Genomic DNA, 22,069 nt, shown 5'->3' with positions numbered 1-22,069 from the left:
GGTGAACGTATGAAAGTCAAATGCAAGTTTTAACTGTCTTTAAGGAGTCAAATGATGTGGAGGTTTGATGGTAAATTAAATCCAAAGAGATCTGACCGCAGTCAAACATATAGCTCTCCCGTCAAAAGAAGTCCATAAAGTAATCAAACTGTCAAATGTAGCTATTTCCAACCATGAACCTCGTAGTAGTAGTCAAATGTGGAAAAATCCCAATCAGGACCACAAAGTTGGTTCAAATATTGATTGAGCAGCTATCAAAAAGTCCTTCTACAAAACACAAAACGCCTCCTGTTAATTATCTGCATTAAAGGCACTATATTCAAGAAAAAAGAAAAAGGGAAACACCAAACTCTATCTATATTACATTTGCACATTTTTTTTTTGTTCAAGGTTTTTTTTTATTATATAGTCATGAAAAATGTTACAAACATTGTACAATAATAATACAACATAAATGAGGATAAAATAGAGCTTTCATTTACCCGAGCCCCTAACATCCCCAATCCCATATCACCCACCCCCCAGGGTAGGTCTTACATGTCACACACATACATAAACGCACAAACAAACATTTACTGAGAAACCAAATTAAGTGAGTGTATAAAATAAATAAATAAAAAAGTAAATAAATAAATAAAATAAAAACAATGGAGTAAAAAGTGGTTGTGAGTGAATGCACACCCTAATCAAGGAAGTGTTTGTAGCTCATTGGTAATAAAAGAGTTCCAGCGTTTAAAAAAGTTATCAGTGTTCCCTCTGAGAGTGAATTTCACCTTCTCTAATTTTAAAAAGAAAATAAGGTCCTTCAGCCACAGGGACACAGAAGGGGACTGTGAGGATTTCCAAGAGAATAGGATCCTACGCCTTGCCAGCAGAGTAGCAAAGGCAACCACATCTGCCTGTTCTCCATTAAGGAGCTGAGGAACTGGTGTAACACCAAAAATAGCTAGTAGAGGGCTTGGGTCTAAGTGGACGCGAAGGACGTCTGAAAGGATATTGAAGATAGAATTCCAAAAATGTTCAAGTTTGGGACATAGGGAAAACATATGGCTAAGATGGCAGGGAGCTGATCCACACTTGACACAAGCGCCAACAACATCTGGGTAAATTTCTGATAATCTTAATTGTTAAAAATGCAATCTCTGTACCACTTTAAACTGGATAAGACCTAGGCGAGCACATGTTGAAGAGGTATGTATTCTTTTGATGGCTCTCTCCCAAAGATCATCTCCAAAATCAACTCCCAGTTCAGTCTCCCATGCAGCAGAGGCTTTAGAGCTAGTCTGCTTGTCAAAAGACAAAATAGTTTGATATATTTTTGAAATGAGAGATTTTTGGTGTGGTTTATGAAGAAATAACTCTTCCCATGGTTGCCTTGGGGGTGGGGAGGGAAAGTCGGGAAAGGTGTTGGAGACACAGTGCCTAGCCTGGAAATACCTGAATAAGTGAGTAGGGGGTAAGTTGTGAAAGGTGGATAAATCTGAGAAGTTGGCAAAAACATTGCCAATGTATAGGTCACTGAAGCTCACTATGCCATTTCTCTCCCAGAGATGAAAAACAGAATCTAACTGAGAGGGTGGAAAGTGATGATTGCTGCAGATGGGCATTAGAGTACAGGCAGAACATGACTGAAAGTGACACCTGAATTGATACCATATTTTAAGATAGACAACTGGGTTGTCTGTGTAGCGAGAAGGAGATAAGGGGATGGAAGAGAACAAGAGAGCAGGTAAGGAAGATGACACACATGACCCAGCCTCAAGTTGACACCACAATGTCTGTGGAGCATCCAGCCAAAACAAGCACTTCTGGATGGTGGCTGCCCAGTAATAATACATAAAATTAGGCAGAGATAGCCCTCCGCTGAGCGTACATTGCTGCAGTAGGGATTTCCTAACCCTGGGAGTCCTCCCTTCCCATATAAAAGAGATGAGAGCCTGATCTATAGATTTAAAATATGATTTGGGTAAAAATAGGGGAATGGATTGAAATAGGTAAAGAAATTTTGGCAGTATGTTCATTTTAACAGCATTAACTCTCCCAAGCATAGACATGGGAGTGTTAATCCATTTTTGAAAAGTAGTCCTCATATAGGAAAGGAGAGGAGTGAAGTTAGCATCTAACAGGGAAGATAGTGAGCGAGTAACATTAACTCCTAAATATTTGAAACCAAGATGATTCAATTGGAATGGCAAATCAGACTGTTGAAGTGGAAGCGCTGTTGCATTTAAAGGCATACATATACTTTTTTGCAGGTTGAGCTTGTACCCAGAAAAAGAGCCAAAAGTTTCCAATAGAGACAAAATATTAGGTATGTGGGAGACAGGGTCAGTTACAAACAGAAGCAAGTCATCGGCGTATAAGGCAAGTCTGTGTTCTGACCCTCTGCGGGTTATCCCTAAAAATTAGGGCAAGGTTCTGAGCGCAATTGAGAGAGGTTCAATAGCTATAGCAAAAAGCAGAGGGGAAAGTGGACAACCCTGGCGAGTTCCACGAGACAGGGTAATATGATCAGAATTGAAATTATTAGTGTTGATAGAGGCTAGAGGTGATGTATACAAGAGGCGTATCCAAGATATGAATGCATCACCAAAGCCAAACTTACTCAATGTGGCAAAAAGATACTTCCATTCAACTCTATCAAAAGCCTTCTCGGCATCCAATGAAATTACTAACTGTGATTATTTATATCTTTGGAATAAATTATATGAAACAGGGTTCGAATATTGAAAAATGAATGACGACCTTTAATGAAGCCAGTCTGTTCTTCCGATATTATGCTGGGTAGAACACCCTCTATGAGAGATGACAGTAACTTTGCCAACACCTTAACATCAGCATTGAGAAGGCTAAGGGGCCTGTATGAACCACATGTAGTGGGGTCTTTCCCCTCTTTTAGGAGAAGGGATATTGAGGCTTGTCTCATTGTGGGGGGAAGAGAGCCCAACTTTAGTGACTCCTCAAAAACAGACAATAGCAGTGGGGCCAGTTTGTCATGGAATTTTTTGTAAAATTCAGGGGGAAAGCCATCAGGGCCAGGGGCTTTCCCTGACTGTAAGGACTTGATAGAACATATGATCTCCTCTAATGTTACCGGGGCATCAATTTGCTCAGTCAGCGTGGTATCAATTGTGGGTATCTCCAAGTTATCCAGAAATTCTACCATCACATCTGAATTATCTGGGGACTCTGATGTGTAAAGTGAGGAGTAATACATTCTAAAAACAGAGTTGATCTCCATAGGGTCAATTGTATGAGTTCCAGAAGGGCATTCAATTTGAGATATAGATCTCCCAGCTGCATGATGTTTTAGCTAATGGGCCAAAAGGCGACTGGCTTTGTCACCATACTCATAATACGTGCCACGAGAACGTAGTAACAGCCGCTCAGCTGTGCCTGTGGATAGAAGATCAAACTTTGCTTGAAGGTCAAGGCGTTTTTTATAGAGTTCAGGAGACGGAGTCAGAGCATATTGGCGGTCAAGGCTGAGAATAGCATTGGAGAGATCCACCTGTCTAGCTTTCCTAATTTTTGTTTGATGCGATGAGTAAGAACTAATCTGCCCTCTGAGATAAGCTTTGAGTGTCTCCCATAATAAAGAGTAAGAAATACCCTCTGTTTTATTTATAATAAGGAAATCATCAATAGATGTAGAGATGAAGTCACAAAAGGCTTGGTCAGAAAGAAGTAGAGAATTGAGTCTCCAAGGGGGGCGGCTCTTACAATTGGAGGAAATTATTATGTCAAGGGCCAAGGGAGCATGATCAGAGATGACAATGGGTAGATATACAGAGTTAGTTACCCTTGGGAGTAGAGAGCCATCTACAAAAAAATAATCAGTGCGGGAATACGTATGATGGACATGGGAAAAAAATGAATATTCTCTGGATTGAGGGTTATGAAATCTCCAGGGATCAACACATCCATGTTGGGCCATAAAGTCAGAAAAATATTTTGACATGGCAGAGGGAACATTAGTACGTGACCCAGACCGGTCCATTGCAGGGTCCATGACACAATTTAAATCACCGCCAAATAACAATAAATGCATATTTAAGGCTGGGATCTGCATCAATAGATTATTCGCAAATTCTACATTATCAAAATTAGGGGCATAAACGTTTACCAAAATAATAGGCGTGTAGTCAAGCAAGCCCACAACAATCAGATATCTTCCAGCCCTATCAGAAATAACCTTATCTAAGGAAAAGTGTATGTTTTTATGTATTAATATAGCTACTCCTCTAGCTCTGGAATCAAAATTAGAATGAAAATACTGACCAGCCCATCGGGGTTTAAGTCTAAGTTGATCTTTAATGCGCAGATGGGTCTCCTGAATAAAAGCCACATCAACCCTCAGCTGTTTCAGGTGCGAAAGCACTCTGGATCTCTTCACAGGACTATCCCCCCCCTTTACATTCCAACTCAGAAATCTCAGGGAGGAACCTTTTCTGCACCTATCAACCATGGCTTAGATTAGGTTGCATGGAAAAGTGAAAAAAGATACTTGATAACATTAAAACCATTATGACAGTGTACAAACCGAATTAACTGACTGTAGGGGCAAGCCAACCACATCAGGTAAATACATAAATTAAAGATAAGTAAATAAAAGAAAAGGATAAAAAAAAAAAAAAACAGATACATGAAAAAAGACAGACAAGACCTTGTCCCATACCCCCCCCCCCGGTCAAACCTTAAATTTCCCTTCCCAAATAAGGGAAACTGCAGGCTATTACCACATCTCGACATCCGATGCATCTAAACAAGTCAAACAGATTACCTCTCGTAGTCAGAGAGGCTCCTCAACATAGAAAACAAGAAAAATTACCCGGTGAAAACAATAGTTATTGTAAAAACTCACATAAACATTGTAAGTAATTATTGTAAAAACACGCCTAAAAATTGCAATAAATAAGAACACAACTTCAAAAGCAGTTGTTTGTAATCATCAGAACATAAAGGCAGACTGTGCACTGTAATCAGACAAGATTACATTGGTCTACAGTCTAGAGCTGGCTACTGGTAACATTAGCATTTCTCCCATCAATAAGCAACAAACAAACCCCAAAAAAAAAAAAAAAAAAAAAAAACTCAGAGCATGTAACATTAAATCAGCTTTAAACAAGCCATATTTCCCTATCAGGTGAACCTAAACAACATATTAACACACAAAAAAAATAATATTTAAGTAAGCCAATGGCCTATCGATGAAAACATTTGCCTCAACAGGGCCGGTGTGCAAAACTAATCAGTTGCACTTTGTTAGCTAGCCAGCCAAAAAGCTAGGTTGCAAACTTTATGCTAAAGCCTGTTAAAGCAAGTCTGAAGCAGGAATACAAAAAACTGTTCCACAGGCAGAATACACACCAGTGTCATCTCACCCAGACACAGATAACACTCATTCCTATGGGAAATGGTAGTCAAAGCATCTCTGTGCTTTATTTGGACAGTCAAATTGTAGCTTCTCTCCATCATAGTCAATGCGGAGCTGCACATCCTTATCGCGTAGACAGCATCTCATATTGGAGAAGGCAGCCCTCTTCTTTGCAGTGCTGGCGTTTATAGTCCGGAAAGATGTAGATTTTCCTCTCCCGGTGGAAGAGTTGTCGCCAATTAACTGCCCCCCAGCGACTGGCACGTTCCTCATCGCTGTAATAGTGGAAGCAGACTATGAAAACCCGTGGTTTGCCGTTGGCCTGGTTATCCAATGGTTTAGGGCCGATTCGATGAGCTCTGTCCAAGACTGGTGGGGATGAGAAGACATCAGGTCCTAACACATCCGAGAAAAAACTAGACATGAACGCAACAGGGTCCTGTCCTTCAGCACCCTCTGGAATGCCAATAACACGCAGATTGCAGCGGGGGGAGCGTGATTCGAGGTCCTCCATCTTATCAGTCAGTTGCTTATTGGATGTAGCCAGGTCCTTAACTGCCCTCTCTAGCCTTACGATGCTGTCGCTATACTCATTGAGGTGCTGTTCCAGTTCAACTATGCGGCGGTCTTGGGCTTCAAACTTTGCCGTAAACCCCTCTAAAGGGCGGTATCAATGGCGGATTTTAGCTGACTGGTGATAGCTGCTGTCAGCTCTGACAACAGAACCGTTCCTGGTTATCCAATGGTTTAGGGCCGATTCGATGTGCTCTGTCCAAGACTGGTGGGGATGAGAAGACATCAGGTCCTAACACATCCGAGAAAAAACTAGACATGAACGCAACAGGGTCCTGTCCTTCAGCACCCTGTGGAATGCCGATAACACGCAGATTGCAGTGGCGGACTTTAGCTGACTGGTGATAGCTGCTGTCAGCTCTGACAACAGAACCGTGCAGAGATTTTCCAGGTCAGCGGGTAGCTTGGCAGGCCCAGCCGCGGAGCCATTACCATCCGAGGCGGCAGGACAGACCACAGCGGAGGTAGCTTTAGTCTCGTTGCGTCGAATTTTGGCCGCCATCGATAATTGATAAAGTAAAAAAAAAAAAGTCTTACAAGTTGAAACTAGTGCGTTTAGAGTGGGAAAATATAGTTTTGTTTAGGAAATTTTATTAATATCGTCGGGAGCCTACTCAACTGCGTGCCTCATGCTTACATGCTCAACCGGAAGTCCTACATTTGCACATTTTAAAGACTGCAGGCCTGGCTGCGCAAGATCCCCTTTGAGTTTGGTTTGAGTTTAATGTTTTTATATATATTGTTTGTTTATGCTTGTTATGTGTAACAACAATTCTGTCAGAGTGTTTTCTTACAAAAAAGAGAGAACAGTCTAACACTAATTCAATACTATAACAGTTTACCTGGAAGCTTTTAGAATGCGCTACTCTCATTAAGGTGAATTTTGTTTAGAATATTTGAAAACTGCATTTGTAAAACTGCACATACTGCCAAAATATCACCTGTAGCAAGTCTATCAACTAGGAACCTGCGACATCCTCTGGAATATTTTGTTTTTTATTTTTGTTAACTTGAATGTCAAAAATATAATGGGTGAACTTTTCAGATGCTCCCTTGAGTATGCTAGGCAATGAAAGCACATCTGTGCATGTTCAGTCATAATTCTCTAGCCACAACAATTGATGACTTTTCTGTGTACAATGTTGTATGGCCCTTGTAGTACAATTAATTACCCTTTAGGCCAAGAGTGCAAACAATATTTTCCTAAAGCATGGATTGTGCTCCCTTTGAAGTGCCGGACGCACTAAATAAATATATGGGGAGGGTGTGTTCTTGTTTTAGAAACAATTTGATTGGACAAGGTTTCTCAACCTCTATGTGATGTTATGGATGTTATGTATGTTCGTTTAAGTGTTTTAAGCTGGAAGACAGAGACTATAGATTTTAAATGCTTATATCTTCTGAAAACTATTTGTGTCAACATTTAGAAGTACACAAGCATATAAAGGACCTTAAAGCTATTAGATATGGGCTGAAAGCAGCAAAACTTTAATTTTGATTTCATAGGGTCTTTAAAACAGCCAATACTAGTGATACTACTGTTCAGTACTCCCTGTAAAAGCTCTGTGACAGCAAATTTACAATGTCTCTCTTCAAGTAAACAAAAGAACAAAGAAGCTGACAGTTCTTACCTTAAATGAGAAGCTGGATTGAAGCATGTCTTGGACACATCGGTGATGCTGGGGTTGCAGCAATCGCCATTATCATAACTGTAGTTCTCGCAATTGCACTCTGGGTCACAGACGCCATTGCCTTGATTTTGCTCAGGACATCGGGTCCTAGGTTTGCAGTAACCAGCATCAAAGCCAGTCAGGGTGTGGTTACACTCAGGGTCACAATCCTCATCGCCCACCTTGCTTATGTCGCAGTTGGCAAGTACTAGACGGTTAAACAGAGAGGAATTGCTCACATTGTGCACAGTCAGCTCCCAGGTGATGTTGTACATGCTAAAAGCTTCGTTCAGATGCTGATGTTGCAGGTGAATCTGCTGATCTGTGACCGTTGGTTTGTGCTGAAAGTCATCAAACATGTTCACGATGCGGTAACGCACTGTTTTGGGATGCCGGAAGCTCCAGAAGTGATTGTAGTTGCCCACCACTTCCGTGTTATCGCACACTGTCTGTCCACAGGCTGGGGGCTCCAAGGTGGTGTCCAAAGAACCCAGCCCAGGTCGAGGACCCTCATCTGGTATTGGGAAACTGCCATCCTTCACCGTCAGCCATTTGCGTGCCGGATGGTCAAACTTCTCACGGATCACCAGGTCAACCAGGTCCTCGTGTCCATGCATGTCCCTCATGATCTGTCTCTGAGAGAGAGTCTGTTGCCACAGACTTACACGCTCTAAAGAGCCTCTATAGTTATGATTTAATGCATTTCCTCCCACCATCAGCACCTTGAGTTTCAGATGAAATCATGTTGTTATATTTATTCATTTAACTGAATTTGCATATTATTTAAGATCTGGCAGAACATTTGACATTCTAAGCAAATTCATAAACAATAATAATTATAAAAAAATCTGACCCACTGTATATTTCTTATATTTAACTACAGTGCACTGGCCAGTTATGTAGTACTTGAGTCCAGGACTCGGACTCGAGTCCAACTCGAGTCACGATTTATTTGACTCGAAACTCGTCTTGACTCAAACAATAATGACTCAGACTTGGACTCAACCATTGAATGCATTATAGAGGATATGGCTCGTTACAACCTTTAACTGCGGACATCACCCATATCAACTCCTGAAGTTCCCGATTAACCCCCTCTCTTATGCCCTTAAAAGCTCTTATACGAGTGCCATCTGCAGAGTCTCACGCCAAAACTCATATAAACGAGGCATAAACTTTTCAAATATAAACTTTGAAAGTGAACACAGGGTTTCAACGGTTTCAATGATCGTGTAATGGCAAAATGTTCCTGGTCATTGTGGGTTCATTCATACATGCAGTGTCAATGATGAGGAGGAAACAACCACTTACTCTATTTCTGTTAATATTATAAAATGAAGAAACAGAAAAGAAGAAATATTTACCATAGTGTTACTATAGTAATGTGGTATTATTATAGTATGTTTTACTGTAGTATCTGTGGTTTAACAGCATGCCAAATATAAGATAATATAAAATATCACTTCCCATGAGAGAATATGTATTCTTTGTAATTAATATCATACTCTTAAGAATGCTGTGGAAAAGAAATATGTTATTAAGTAGAAATGGAATGTAAAGAAATTCAGTTTTAAATGCAAAGAGTAAAAGAATGAACATGAGTGGATATTTTTATTTAATTTAATTTGTTGTTGTTTGTAATTTTTAGAAGTTAATAATTGTGTCTCTTAATCTTGCACCTGGGGCCCATGAATTAGGTTGTGGGTTGAGCATCCCCCTGGGGCATAAGCCTATGATTGTTTTTTTTAGATCACATTTGTTGCTTTGGTAACATTGTGTCAAACTGTTCTTATTGTTTAAATTAAATACTGTTATTTTTTAATAAACAAGTCATTTTGTACACCTTATCATTATTTGCGCTCCCTTATTGCAATCACTATTATTTTTCTCCATTAACCAACATCTTATTGAGTTTTGTGTTCCTTGCCACAGTCGCCTTTGGCTTGCTCCCTGGGGTTTTAAATACAATTATCATTTAATTACTTATTTTTAAACACAATTTACAATTGTATTGTATCAAACCATATAATGATGAGTCTAAGACATTATAGATATTACAGTTTAAATTTCTGTTTATGCATGATCTTCTGTAAAGCTGCTTTGAAACAATGTTTGTTGTGAAAGACGCAATACAAATAAAAATGACTTGACTTATTGCCTACTTGTCATATGTGACACTATACAGTACATGCTATTAATCTCTTGATATTACATTGGAAAAAAAATTGTGTGTGAGCCAATAAACTTGAAATGACAACAGCACTGGGATTTTTTCTTATTTTACATAATAAACAAGGACTCGTAACTCGGACGTGTGGGGGGACACTTTGCATTTAAAACTGAATTGCTTTATATTCCATTACTCTTAATAATGTATTTATTTTCCACGGCATTCTTAAAATTGTATGAGATAGTTAGTGAGAGTTCCCAATCTGTCACTCAATCAAAGGTGTGTCGATGAAGTGACACTAGGGGTCACTCTTGGGAGCCCGAGACAGCTCTTTGATAAAAAGGCCAATGTGAATTGGCGAGTGGAATTTGTATGCCACTCCCCCGCACATACGGGTAGAAAGGAGCTGGCGTGTGAACCACTCATTCAGATTTTCTCTTCAGAGCCGAGCGGTTGATGTTCACTGAGCTGAATTCCCACGGCTCATTCATCTCTGCTGGATCTGATGGCGCATTACAACGGCTTTCTCCCCTTTCTGCATGGGTGCACTGCAGAGAATGCCCCTGGGCGCTTCGGCAGAACAAAACTAAAGAGTATATTCTGAAGAGTATTTTTTCCTGAAAGAGTATATTCTAAAAGAGCGACACACATGGAATGTCTTTTTAAAGACGTGCCTTTTTAAAGATGCCCTTCCAGTTGTGTGTTATTCCTGGGTGGGGTTGTTACCTCTCGCCTTATGATGGCCACGATCGCTGCCTCTCGTGTCTGGGCGCTGCTCACATGGAGACAGCTTTCATGGATGCGTCATGTCCTTACTGCAAGGACATGACCATGGCAGCGTTGCGGCTTGCTTTCATAAGGAAACATGCCACCCAAGTGGCTCCCCGCCTCTGTCCTTCTACCTACGTGTATGTGGGCAGCACAGCTTGCACTGGGGGCGATTTGGGGACCCAAATGGGACCACCTCCCCCGGGTAAATCCCCACGGACCTCCCATTCCCCGCCACGCCCGTTTGCTCTGGTTAGGCTTCCGGATGAGTGCGGTGGCTCGTCTGAGGGTGAGTTCGACCTCTTATTCGGGGCCCGCGAAGGTGATGAGCTTTCGACCGCAGCATCAGAAAGCAGGACGTGGAAGCCACGGCTGGGCTGCCCCCCTAGGGTGTAGTCGCCCAGTCTCAGGCCAACGCTGTAATGACGGACATGCTTTCCCGGGCGGCCGCAAGCATCAGGCTAGAGTGGAACCCTCCACACTCCCCTGAACCTTCGCAGCTCGATGATTGGTTCCTGGGCCTGCAGCACCGCTCACAGCCACACCCCAGTTCCTTTCTTCCCGAAGGTATATGAGGAGCTGACAAGGTCGTGGGAGGCACCTTTTACTGCCTGGTTCGGATCTTTCAGCTCCCCTGCCCTCATTATCATAGATGATGGGGCGGCCAGGGGCTACTCGGCGATGCCCCCAGTGGATAATGCCCGCAGAGCGCCGCCACCTGCCGCAGGCACCTGAATCACCCATCCAGGGCCTGTAGGTTTACATCCCTGACGGCCAAGGCCTACGGTGCCGCTGGACAAGCCGCCGCCACCCTGCACGCCATGGCTCTCCTGCAAGTTCACCAAGCCAAGGCGCTCAAAGAGCTGCATGTGTTAGCTCGGACAGACAGCATGACGAAGGTGGCTTACATCAACCGCCAAGGCCGTTTACGCTCCTGTCGTATGTCACAACTCGCCAACCGTCTCCTCCCCTGGAGTCTGCTGCACCTCATGTCACTACGAGCCACTCACATCCCAGGCGACCTCAGCACTACAGCAGACGCGCTGTTACGGCAGGTTACCCACAAGGGAGAGTGGAGACTCCACCCTCAGGTGGTCCAGCTGATTTGGAGTCGATTTGGACAGGCACCAGAATCCTTTTTTGCCTCCCCAGAATCCTCCCACTGCCCGCTCTCGTACGCCCTGACCGAGGCACCCCTCGGCATAGACGCGCTGGCACACATTTGGCCCCCTGGACTCCGCAAATATGCGTTTCCCCCAGTGAGCTTACTTCCACAGACACTGTGCAAGGTCAGGGATAATGAGGAGCAGGTCATCCTAGTAGCACCCTACTGGCCCACCCTGACTTGGTTCTCAGACTTCACGCTCCTCGCATCAGCCCCTCCATGGCGAATTCCCCTGAGGAAGGGCCTTCTTTCTCAGGGACGGGGCACCATCTGGCACCCGTGACCAGACCTCTGGAATCTCCATGTCTGGCCCCCACCCGCCATGGTAGATACAATTACTCAGGCTAGGGCTCCCTCTACGAGGCGCCCTCCACCTTGAAGGTGTATGTAGCCATTATAGAAGCACCCCATGACACAGTGGACGGTAAGTGCTTAGGGAAGCACGAGCTGATGTTGAATCCCTCCAGACCCCGCCTTGTTTCGTCTGTTTGTATAAACTCCTCCCCCGTTGGGTAGGACCTACCATGGGACTTCTCCACATGACCCTCTTCCAACTAAAAAGTCGTCTCCATGTGACGTATTTCCACTCAAAATACCCCGCCCCCCCTGACATGGACACTGGTGGTCCCAGTCGGTTGAAAAATGTCCACTCTTTTTGGTGGAAAAAAAGGAAAAAAGAGGGAAAAGGCACCACTGGGCTAGCATGCTCCAATTCTTTCTTTGGTAGTCGACTTGTCCCCGAAGGGGCATTCAATGCTCATAACAGTGTCAGGGGAGGTTAAGTGTCGGCCTGGTGTGCTGGCTATGAGTCACACAGCAGTCTGCCCGTCTCACACCGCCAGTTCATGTAACACAGTCCAGCTAGTTGTAGCATTTTTGTATTTTATTCGTCATATATTATTATATATGTCATATATACACTCACCTAAAGGATTATTAGGAACACCTGTTCAATTTCTCATTAATGCAATTATCTAATCAACCAATCACATGGCAGTTGCTTCAATGCATTTAGGGGTGTGGTCCTGGTCAAGACAATCTCCTGAACTCCAAACTGAATGTCAGAATGGGAAAGAAAGGTGATTTAAGCAATTTTGAGCGTGGCATGGTTGTTGGTGCCAGACAGGCCGGTCTGAGTATTTCACAATCTGCTCAGTTACTGGGATTTTCACGCACAACCATTTCTAGGGTTTACAAAGAATGGTGTGAAAAGGGAAAAACATCCAGTATGCGGCAGTCCTGTGGGCGAAAATGCCTTGTTGATGCTAGAGGTCAGAGGAGAATGGGCCGACTGATTCAAGCTGATAGAAGAGCAACTTTGCCTGAAATAACCACTCGTTACAACCGAGGTATGCAGCAAAGCATTTGTGAAGCCACAACATGCACAACTTTGAGGCGGATGGGCTACAACAGCAGAAGACCCCACCAGACCCCACTCATCTCCACTACAAATAGGAAAAAGAGGCTACAATTTGCAAGAGCTCACCAAAATTGGACAGTTGAAGACTGGAAAAATGTTGCCTGGTCTGATGAGTCTCGATTTCTGTTGAGACATTCAGATGGTAGAGTCAGAATTTGGCATAAACAGAATGAGAACATGGATCCATCATGCCTTGTTACCACTGTGCAGGCTGGTAGTGGTGGTGTAATGGTGTGGGGGATGTTTTCATGGCACACTTTAGGCCCCTTAGTGCCAATTGGGCATCGTTTAAATGCCACGGCCTACCTGAGCATTGTTTCTGACCATGTCCATCCCTTTATGGCCACCATGTACCCATCCTCTGATGGCTACTTCCAGCAGGATAATGCACCATGTCACAAAGCTCGAATCATTTCAAATTGGTTTCTTGAACATGACAATGAGTTCACTGTACTAAAATGGCCCCCACAGTCACAAGATCTCAACCCAATAGAGCATATTTGGGATGTGGTGGAACGGGAGCTTCGTGCCCTGGATGTGCATCCCACAAATCTCCATCAACTATCAATATGGGCCAACATTTCTAAAGAATTCTTTCAGCACCTTGTTGAATCAATGCCACGTAGACTTAAGGCAGTTCTGAAGGCGAAAGGGGGTCAAACACAGTATTAGTATGGTGTTCCTAATAATCCTTTAGGTGAGTGTATTTCACATGCAGTTAAACCACAGATGTTGGACAGTACAGTACAATACTGTATTACTGCAGAAAAACCATACTATAATAACACTGTCTTACTATAGTAGCACCATGGTAAATTGTATCAAAACTATGGTTTGCCCCAAAAAACATAGTTACTAGAACATTACTATTGTAAAACCATAGTTACATTTAAAAAAGTTTAGTTTTAAGAGATTTTCACATAATTTGAAGTCTCTTTAACTAAACCCATGAGCCCTTATTTCTCATTTTCTGTTTCTTCATTTTATCATGTTAACAGAAATAGAGTAGTCATTGACACTGCATGACACTGCATGACACTGAATGTATGAATGAACCCACAACGACCAGGAACATTTTGCCATTGTTGGAACTGTTAACCGGAGTGTCTTGCATTCACTATCAAAGTTTATTTCCCGTTTATATTTTCACGGGAGAATAGCGCAAGCCTCTGCAGACGGTGCTTGCATCAGAGCGCTTGAGAGACGGTTAATCTTCACGCTCTGTCGTGCTCTTCAGGAGCTGCTCTGGGTGACCTCTGTGGTTAACGATTGTAACGAGTCCTCTCCTCTAAGTAAAATGCACTCCATGCTCGAGTCCAATGCACTCGCCGCTCCAGGCACCTGAGTCACATTATTGGTGACTTGGCCTCAGACTTGAGCTGTGAGGACTTGAGACTCGTCTCAGACTCGAGATTTGACTACAACACTGGTAATGGCATTTAAAAATTAGGCATTTCATACAATTTACTTACAATATTGTATACATACATGTTCTAACTTACATATTAAGTACCAAAATATATTTACATCTATAGTAACACTGCAGAACTTACCCCTCACACTAAACCTAGACCTACCCTTAAACCCAAGACCTACTATGACCTACTATGAACCAAGACTCCATTGATGCTCTGTGGGGGCAATAACATCTGTTGCAGGACTCTTTGTTCTATCTATTCTATTTGCAAAAGGAATGCTTAGAAATCTTAAGACAAATGTTTTTCTGAAACATCTAATGTGCCTAAGAATTTTTCACATACTGTAATTTGCAAGGCTGTTGATTTAAGGCATAAATTTAGTGTTATTAAAAATAAAAAAATGAAAAAATTATTCATCTCACATGTCCTTACTGTAGGTAAACATAATTTTGAGTTTTCCTACAATCAAAGTACCACCTAAAAGTTTTTGCAAGCTTTCAGACAGCAGGGGGCAGTCAGCACAACACCAGCGGTACAAGCAACAAACCACACTTACTGAAAGCAGGCAGCACTAAATGAATAAAGGAGCTTCTCACAGAAAGACGCATTCTTGCATATAAGAACAACACTTAAAGATTTGGCCTTTGGGGAAAGTGACATACTATAGGCTTTTAAGTTAAAAATAAAGAAGAAATTATGAGGCACAAAAAGATTCATGAAACTAAAAATGAAAAAAGGTAATTTAACATATGAAACAACAAATATAACAGGCCAGGGTCTGTCACTGACTAGACAGAAGCATAATGCTTAATGTAATGAACAATAAACTAAATGAGCGAGTGCACTCAGTAAATGGAGATGAAAATTCTTTCAACAAAAACTAGACTGGGGCAAACAGTAAATAAAATGGAGTGAGGAACCAACAGCCCAATTTTTTTTTCCAATTTATACCCTTAGCTCAATGTCTGCCAAAGCAGCCAATGCAAATCTTGTGAGTTTCCCAGATTAACACTTCTACCATTGTAACTATGGTTAATGTCAGTGTATGTACATTTTAGTTAAAGACACCAAATATAAAGCAGGACCTAATAATTTATACGTATGCTTCTCCAAAACCATGTCAGATATACTTTGTGAAAATTTAAGACTTAGGCAAAATTAACTAAACTTACCTTACACATTTTAGTAAGGGGGCTGAAGACATCACCTGACTGTTCTCTGCTTACAGCAGTCTGAGCACCATTAACATAAAGTTTCATATAGAGGCCATTGTAAGTCACAGCTACATGGGCCCAGTGGCCAGGTAAGTAGCGAGCATTTGAGTGAATGGAGGTAACTTTGTGTGCTCGATCTGTCTTTAGGGAGAAGAAGAAACGTGGGTCACGGTTTCCCTGTTCACTCACAGCTTTAATCCCCAACAGCCATCCTCGATCGCTGGAAGCATAGAAGCATTTGTCGAAGAGACCTGCAGTCAAAAATATAGAGCAATTGCATAAGGAGGAGGATTCCATTTCTCAATGGACAAACAAATTCCTCACACATTGCATATTGTGTATTTGTTTGTTTGTTTGTTTAGTTACAACATTTAAATTATTTTTAAAGTTGACACATGAGACAAAAGTGTCATAGAAGCATCAATTAAATGACGTGGTTTCTTTAGCAATTGTGTTTTTCATTTCACCTTTGCTTTTTATTACACTCTCAGTTTGGTGTAGGTTGAAGGTTTAGGGCAGGGATGTTGGTTTTGATGATTTAAAATGCAACAGATCATTAACCATAATGTTTGGAAGAAATATACTCAATTTAGTACAGTGGCCATTTCCCCTCGGAACTGCTGCTATACATGTAATGAACCATGTAATATAATTTATCAAAAATGTTTCCACAGTCACGTAATTTTCATGGGATCAGGCTGAAGTCACAGGAAATACTTCGCGAGTGCACATAAGCACCACTACGCAACATATTGGAGCATGAATAATACATGCCAGGTCACGATCCGGCAATAAATAAATGTTTGTTGTATGATCAATACACACAAAAAGAATGGTGATGTGCATTGTTACATGAAAAATGTGTCATGAATAATATTAATTAACTAGATTTTTAACAGAACTGTTCTAGGTGGTTACTTGCGACTCCTAGTAAAAATAGCCCACACCTAGGACTCGAAATCCCATAAAACTCAACATGGTCTTTAGATATGGGTCATGTCCCTGCTTTAATGTATGTTTTTTTTTACCCTTTACAAAGTCCAGAAGGCAAAATTTGCATATTTGATTTCTTAGAAAATAATAGCAAATGTCTCCTCAATAACCCACTTGATTTGAGGCATCATTAATATCCTGAACGGTTTGCCCTATGGATGAGTTACATGCCAAATTTTAATACTTATGAGCAAAAGTAATAGCAAGCACAACTACTTAGTAATATTACAGGTACTATATGAAATCACTTTATAGTTCACCTCCAACGTGCCCAAAAATACCACTCTGCTCAAAGCACACCATTATGCTAGTGGCAGCAAAACAATATTTTCCTGTTTCTCTTGGACAGCGTGTGTCAGGTTCAGCACTGTAATGTTTTTTTACTTTTGAGTGAATCTCTGGCATTCTCTCAAATCCCTTGCTGAATTTTGTAACAATTGTGGCGAGTAATCTAAAGGAATATTTTTTTGGTTGCTTTTTTTCCAGGTGATTGTTTACATCTAGAGGAGATCTAGTAATGCACATTGCAATATACCAAAAGTTATTAGGTAGTGTTTAAGTGTGTTCTCAGAACTCTCATCCATCAAAGTCACTGGAAGACAGCTCTTTTTCTGACATTTTCCTAAATGTCTGGTTGCTGAACAGGATTTGGATTGAGTGAGAATGTTGACTCTGGGTCAACATTAAACGGTCCTGCTCTTGTGGAGTCTGAGGGCCATACAAGGGGTCAGCACTGTTCAACATTGCAGGTTTACCATGGTACCCGCGGACAATTCTGCCATCTGTAGGCATACACAGTCAAACTAAAAGGTGTGCTAAAATGCCTGAAGGGTCTATTATGGAAACACCTGTCAGAAGTCTGCCAAGCTCAATGAATCTAACACATTCAATTTTTCCAGAGGAACCGCACAGCACAGTTGAACGGACACACATTCTCACACACACTCAGGTATTTGCATGCAAACAGAACCAAACAGAAGATTTGTCTTGGGTTTAAAGGCAACTTTCCTTGCACTTACCATTTGTCTTGCCTTAGGAAAACATATTCAGTAAATTATTGAGAAAAACAGACCTTCAAAGATGCTAATGAAAAGCAGAGGTTGGAACAATGGAGTTGAGGCATTCTGACTGTACTCTCATTTGGCAAAAGAACTGAAGGGAAGAGGAAATTTCACCAAGGCATGAATGTAAAGACATAATTTCTCTTTTTTGGTGGACTTTAAGGCCCGATGAAACTTTGGAAATTTTCAATGATACTGCACATGATTTAAGATCCAGGACAGCTAAAAGTAAAACAAAACCCCCTTTAATAGACAACCCATTACCATTATACAGTATATATGGGAAGAAAACCAGTTGGAGAGCTCATACTGTAACCATTAAATGTAAGTCCACACACCAGTGCAAATGATCCCAAAGTGAACTATAAAATGGATGGATTCTCAAGGCAAACTTTAATGTGTGATTGACAGAGTCTTGTCTGAAAGGTTAAAATAATTAAATGCACTCTGAGCTGTCCTTTACCTCAAACCATTTATCCTAAAATGCAAACATCCTAACTTATATGTTTGATGTAACCTAACAGGTCAAACTTGCAATGTATCTCATATAAGATGTGATAAGATGTGTATAAGACTGCAGTGTCAGTCATTTCATATTTCATCAATATGGAAGGTGTCAGCTTAGCACTTTTTACACATTTTCACACCAGTATAACATCTTATGTGCTCTCATGAACCAGATGGAAAGTGTTAATCATATGATCAAAGTCAACATAAGGTTTTACTGAAATCACAAGACAAGGTGATTTTTTCTGGACAGTTTCCAAAGCTACAAGCCAACAATCAAGAAGATGTACCAACTAGACATTAATGTATGAACTAGACAGTCCTGACTTACTCTTCAACTGTCAAATCATGTCTGTAATAATATTCATGGACTATAGAGCACTTAATCTTTCTCACAAACTGCAGACATGGACTCAGTGCTGTTCAGGGTGCTGAATTTACTGACATAGGTAGAACATTTACAGGCTTCTTGTACCGCTGAAACATTGTTTTGTTTTGTCTTTCCTTTAAACACTCTATACGCACATTGTCAGGCTACATAACAGCCCCGTTCCACACACAGATCTAAGTCTTTTGCATCATGGAATAAAAATATGGCACGCTCCATCTAAAACATCAGTCTCGACATTAAGGCTAACGACATGAAAAAACAACAACAACAACAAAAATTACAAACAACTGGTCTCCCTCCAAACAACAGGATGTTAAAATGCCTAATGTTTAAAATGCTTTATTTTTAAAAGATTAAGCATGACCACTGCCCGAGTGCACTTGAATCACTTTTTCTTGTTTGTTTGTTCTTTTTTATATATATCCTAACACAGCAGATACAGTATGTAGTGACAGAGGAAACCACAGATTAAATGCACAGCGGAAGACTGATACATTTAGATAGAAGATAGGGGGCTATATAGTACAAATATCTCAAGGCAAAGTTTTAAAGATGCCTTGACAAATTTTGTAAATGTTGGAATTTTAAAAGAATGTCCTACATTGATAGATAGGTCATAGGTGAGTCATACTGTGTATAGTTCAAAACTTACACATGCACACATTAGATCTACAAATGCATACATGCATGATATCAGAAGTATAATCTATGGATATACTGTATAGTGTTCAGACATCATGCGTGCAGTTGTGATTTTGATTACATTTATGATTACATATACTGTTCAATGGGATCCCAAAATCTTGCAAAAATTATTATATTTTAAATTTTTGCACTCATACACTTTATTTCCATTACAAATGATAGAATCATCATAACCATTTGAGTGGAACATTTATTGAAACATGTGAATTGAACATGAACATGAATTTCAGTTGCTTTTTTATTTTGGGAAGGTGGGGGAATATGCATGTGGCACTATATATATATATATATATAATGTATATAATGTCTCTTACGTCATCATGCAAGAATTTATGGTTCTGTTCCATGCATCTGAGGGGGATTTAATACTGTTTATCTCCATAGCGCTTGAGTCAGGTATTTAGTCCAATGAAAACCCACTGCAAACAGATGATGTCATCTCTATTTGGTGCGATTCTGGAGGGATTGGCATTAGATGTACCCTTCTGAAACAGTGATGTCCACTGACGCATCATTAGTAGAATCTCAGTCAGATCTGCCTATTCGTAGGAAAAGCACATTTTCAAAGCTAGAGTCGTTTCCCTCTTATGACTTCAATAAAATAAAATTACAGAAACCGTGTATTATTGTGTCGTTTACGCTCTCTGCTGGCAGAAAGTGGAACTGAAAGCGGTGGTGAAACGATTACTCGGGTAACATGCGGGTAAAGAACAGCGTGAAATATGGGTTTGCAAACTCGTATTCGTGCTTTCTGATGTCTGTAGGTCTTGGATGAGACTGTAAATACGTTGCACACGATATGGTCGTGCGCAACCGGGTAACACACACTTCAAACATCTGCAAAGCTGATCAGCCTCGATTTTCTCCTGTGTTTTTCCCTCATGCATGAATGGAGAGGTGTGTAGATTTGGGGGTCTTTTTGTGATTTGAGGGTCGCATGTATTTTTAAATAGAGGCGGGTTCATGTGGCTCTCCAGACGCGCAAAGACACGGGAAGGGAACCCCCTGGAAAACTCCAAGTCCGTCTCTCTCGCTCTCAGAAACAACAAACATGAGCTCTCATTTTGCATCATTCTGACTGAAGCGTGCCAGCATATAGATACTTTATTAGTATCAAAAAGAAAGGAGTATTGTAAGCCGAATCAGAAAATGGTGCACGTTATTCTTGCAGTATGATTTCCCCATGTTTATGAGAACAAATAAATATAAACAGAATGTTGTCGTTAGTGTGTGTGTGTGTGTGTGTGTGTGTGTGCGTGCACTGTAGTATATAGCCTAATGTGTATAATATATTGCAAATGTATTATATTAACTTTTATATACTATTTATTATACACATTATATATATATATATATATATATATATATATATATATATATATATATATATATATATATATATATTAGTAGGCTATATATTATAATAAAGTGTATAATAAATAGTAGGCTATATATATATTGTCTAAAGCAAATAACGCAAATTCATCAAAGTATACCAATATTAAGTTTATCAGTGGAAATATCATTACTTAATCATGCCAAAAGTTAGGATTGTTTGAAGATTAAAACACGTTTATGTGGATATTGTTCGAGGTGAAAGTTACGCACTACCGTCATGCGGTCAAACCCACCTGGTTAAGCATCATGTGCATGCATTATGTTGCCTTGTTAACATACATAATCCTTTTCACAAACATACATTAATGTATTATAGACAAACAAATTGTGCATACCAGCCATAACGGTGGGCGAGCGCTGACCACCCTCCGGGTTTACCCACATCTGGAAAGTGAAATTGCCTTTTGGAATCTCTACACCGGGCTTGAGTCTCAGCTGATCCCTTCTGCCCGTGAAATACACGGCTTTACCCTGGGTGGAGTTTGCATCCTCCACTGGTGAGGAACGGCGACGCTGGCGGGGGAGCCGGCGGTCCAGCGCGGACAGGGAGCGCTTGCCCCGGGGCAGTCGGGTGGCACAAGCCCCCGGGAAGACGGCTTTGGATTCTCTGATCTTCACCAGCTCCCGTTTGGATCGGGTCTTCCTCATGAGCGTCCCGCAGTCTGATCCCACGCACAAGATGAGTAAGATGGCCAGACACGAAAAAAAAGTCCAGACTTTCATTTTATTCAACTCAAGAGAGATGATGATGATGGCTATTATGTACCAGTGAAATGCGCACGGACGCGCTCTGCCTCTTCGCAAGACCCTCCACTTGTTGTTTTGTCTTTTCTTTTTCTTTCACAATCGTTTGTCAAAAACGAAGGTTTCAGATACACAATCCCATGAAGCTTAAGCTGTTATTTCGTCTTGTGTTGAAATTGAGGTTTGATGCATTGATGTAATCAATCAATATTGCTCTTCATCAACATTCAACTCTTCTGTCTTTTTCTACTAAAAAAACAATGTTTGAAAACTATTTATGAATGCGTCCAAACACGACGAGCTGTCATTCCCAAGGATGAAGCAGCTAAAGTTGTCTTGTCATTAGAAGTTGAAGCGGATGAGATGTTCTGCAGGATGTTTTGGGGTGTCCACAGCATCGCGAATTCTCATGTATTTGCTGTGAGTTCTGAAGAAGATCCTTCAGTTCTTTAAGAGTGGGAGTGTTTCTCAGCTGGCAGCAGAACAGCCCATATT

The 22,069-nt window shown here is 41.1% G+C and overlaps 1 pseudogene; it reads right to left on the bottom strand.

Moving 5' to 3' along the window:
- The window catches only part of LOC127633142 (pappalysin-1-like), a 359,290-nt pseudogene extending 337,737 nt beyond the window's left edge, over positions 1-21,553 (bottom strand).
- Between the last annotated feature and the right edge of the window lie 516 nt (positions 21,554-22,069).

The sequence above is a fragment of the Xyrauchen texanus genome, chromosome 3 (assembly GCF_025860055.1).
Source record: "Xyrauchen texanus isolate HMW12.3.18 chromosome 3, RBS_HiC_50CHRs, whole genome shotgun sequence".
Lineage (NCBI taxonomy): Eukaryota > Metazoa > Chordata > Actinopteri > Cypriniformes > Catostomidae > Xyrauchen > Xyrauchen texanus.
The sequence above is the reverse complement of the archived record's forward strand: the minus strand, read 5'-3'. Positions and strand labels throughout refer to the sequence as shown.